This window comes from Eucalyptus grandis, chromosome 8 (assembly GCF_016545825.1).
Source record: "Eucalyptus grandis isolate ANBG69807.140 chromosome 8, ASM1654582v1, whole genome shotgun sequence".
Classification (NCBI taxonomy): domain Eukaryota; kingdom Viridiplantae; phylum Streptophyta; class Magnoliopsida; order Myrtales; family Myrtaceae; genus Eucalyptus; species Eucalyptus grandis.
Window position 1 is genome coordinate 53,562,695 of NC_052619.1, and position 3,610 is coordinate 53,566,304.

Consider the following 3,610-nt stretch of genomic DNA (forward strand, 5'->3'; position numbering starts at 1 on the left):
TTGAGAAGCTCGAAGTATTTGAAGCCAAAGGTATGTTTCATTTCCATGGGGAAATTGGCAATCACATCTACAAAAATCGATCCTTGAGGATCTTGAGATTGACGAATGGTAGAATATACGGAGTACCGAGGCTTCCTGAAAGTCTTATCATTCTAGATTTGTCTAAATTGTACATGGATACGTTTCCAAATCTCTCAAACCTGACTAATTTAAAAGAATTAGAGCTGTGGTTTGTGTGTGACATCCCAAATTTTCAACCCTGTCTTCTACTGAATTAATCGGGCATTTCATTGACGCGTCTATAGGGTTATTCTCAGAGCCGATCACTCTCGAGATAACTAGACTAGCCGGGGAAATTATTAAGGAATTTTAAGGCAATAGACTTGAGAACTCGATCGGAATCGGCTTCTTGACCGTGTCTATCTTTAGAGGCCATTGCGGCGCGGATAAAATCGATTAGAGATCGTAGATAGGTCGGTTCGACCGAGATGTGTGGCTAATCGTGGGTGACACCACTAAATTAGAAAATTCTCGTTGACCTAAGCACTAGACCGATTTCTTATTGTTTTGGTACCTCGTGTCCGTAATTGAATCCTCGAGATTTTCACGACAATCAAGAGTCGCCATTGAGTCGAGTGGGTTTATAGTGGCTCGAAGAAAATCGACCACGGGTCATTTGCCTTAAAAGTTAAGAAAACTACCCAATAGTCTAGGTCACGCTAAAAACGCACCGAATGAAAATTAACCGCCAATTCGAGTCCGATTTCAAAATTGAAGTTTTGGCCATGTCACAATAAATTTTAGAGCATCGACTTAGTCTCGGAAGATTTTTCGACAACCGATACTTTTTGGGAAAAAGTCGTCAGCTTGTTTTAGTGCGTAAAATGCCGAAGGTGGTTTTCGATTGTGAAATTGAGAAGCGTGAATGATTATTGGATGAGGAGAATTGTCAATTGAGGCATTGAAGTGCCAATTGATTTTTTTGTAGAGGTCAAATGAATTTAAATCGAGCAAGTTCAATGTCCAATTGAGGAGGGCTTGTGCCAAATTTCGTGTACCCCACTAAGCCCACAACCTTTGACCACTTGGCCTTCTGTAAGAGGGTGTTTTGATGGCATCAAGTAAGATTCTTACATGGCAAGATTGATTTTGGAAGATATTTTGTGAAATATCCAACCAAGTGGAGCCCAACTCTCACTCATCTCTATCCATCTCTTTCCCCTCACCCCCTCAACCGATCGGACTCTCCCTCCCCTTTTCATTTTCGTGCGACATTTCCAACAGCCGCTGAAGAAGACCGAGCAAACCCCTGCAGCTCATACAAGATTTTCCTCCATCCGTATCTTCTGTCCAGCCAGCTGAGTCAAAGACCCGAGCAGTCTTCTCCGCAAGCATCGACACCAGCTGCATCTCCATTTGCCGCGCGTCCTTCACCCCTCAGCTCCACGATCGTCTGCTCCACTATCCATCTTCACGCTGCCTCTCACGCCAGCTCACGGTCAACACCAGCAACAAGCGGAGACCGCGTGCAGCTTCCACCGAATGAGATCTCCCCGCCAGCAGCTGCTCGAAAATTCCCCAGCTCGTTCCAGCGAGATCCCCATGCCTGGTCAACGGGAGAGTCCAGCAAAATCGACTTGTTGACCGCTTGAAGACCACCTCCACGCGTCCAGTAGCTGCGGAAGTTCATTCCACCGAAGCCCTGTTGATTTAAACCACCTCACGTGCACACGATCCAGTCAAAGGTGCCCTCTCCTCCACCGTTTGTTGACCGAAGTCTCCACGACCAGCAGTCCCACGAAGAATTCTCTACTTCGGCTTGTCTTCAACGGAGCAACTGAAGACCAAAGCCAGCAGACGCCGCGCAACCCCCTTGCTTCTCTCGGCCAGCACATCTCTCACGTCTGCTCAGTCTTCAGCCGTGCGGACTCCTTCAGCTTGCCCATCTCCACGAATCAGGACGCCGAAGCTGCTTCTTCTGCCTGTTCGTTGGCCCAGCGAAGCCTACGGAGTCTTGATTTGAAGCCAAGAAGACCGAAGATAGGCCCACGTCTTTCTCTCGCCAGGCCCAGCTCAGCAGCACATGTGATCTTCAGTCCAACAAACTAGCTGAAGACAAGCCCTGCAGCAAGCCCAGCCCGTGAGCTTCAGTCCTTTGGGCCACCGAATTCAGCACAAGACCAGCAAGCCCAGTTCAGCTAGCGCAGTTAGTTCAGTCCAGAAATTCAGCAGGTCCAGCCCATTCCAGTGCAAGAACAAATCTCAATTGGACTGAGATTTGTTGGGCCTAAGCTTAAGGCCCGGTCCAAGTCCGCCGGTGTCGTCGAAAGTCCGATTTCGGCCGCCGTCGCGTCGCCATTGCGGTGATTCGATCCCCGCTTTTGATCAAGTGAGTTTTACTCACTAATGCTTTATTAGTTTGCTAATTATGCCTTAGGGTTGGTTAGATTTAATTATATGCACTTAGGTGGTTAGATTAGGTTAGAACAATTAATTGAGTGACTTAATGATGCATGTTAGGTGGTTAGACCTAGCTATTAGCAAGTAGAAGTGTTTGGTTATTTATTGAATGCATCTCGGGATTTTTCCCGACCCGTTTCGGGCTCCAATAAGGCAATATGGGCCTAAATTGGATTTTCAATGTTTATTTATTTATTTTCGAAATTTATTTATTTAATTAATTATTTTTCCGGAAATTCAACCGGGATGGCCGGTGACCAGAATTTCGTGCCGATTGTCGTGGTGCAATCCGTTTATTTAATTGAGCTTCAATTTTTATGGAATTGATTTAAATTGTGAAATTTGAGGAATTGTCCCAATTGTTTGTTATTGAGTATTTGATTGGTAATGGCCGAGCATGAGTATATAGCGCCAAGACGTTGATGGGCTATATAGTAGGGAGAATGGTGAGACCAATCAGGTACGATATTATTGGACATACGTGGTTCGGTGATTGGAAGTATTACTAGCGAAAACGGCACCTTAAAGAACGCACGTAAATGACTTATAGACAAACGTGGTTCGGTGGTTATGGGAATATCATTTGGTGAAAAACGGCGCCTTAAAGAACGCACGATGTTGTCTATAGCCGATGTCACCTTGGCGAAAACGGCGCCCTTGAAAGGACACGTGGTTCGGTGATCAAGGTTATCACTGGTGAAAACGACGCCTTAAAGAACGCATGGTGTCGGTGATCGGTATGTCATTGGCGAAAACGACGCCCGAGAAACACATGTAATTTGGTGAATGAGTACACCACCGGGAAATCGTGGTATGAGTGGGAATGACCTAGAAAGGGTCTGACTGACATGTAATCGACTAAGTCGATTGATCAATGCTTGATCGGATGTCGTGAATTGTTTGAATATCTGTGTTTAACCTTGAATTGCAGGTTGGAACTGAGGCTAAGGTAAGTCCTCTGACTCGTGTTGTGCTTAGGCAACCGTATGGTGTATTAGTTTACTAATCGAGTCGTAGGGGGTAGGACTCGCTGAGACGTGGTCTCATTGGTTATTGAATAACCATTTCAGGACCCTGAGGGGAAGCTAAGGAAGAGGAACCTGAAGGGGAGAAAGACTTTTGAAAAAGAAGAAGATCCAGAGAGATTATA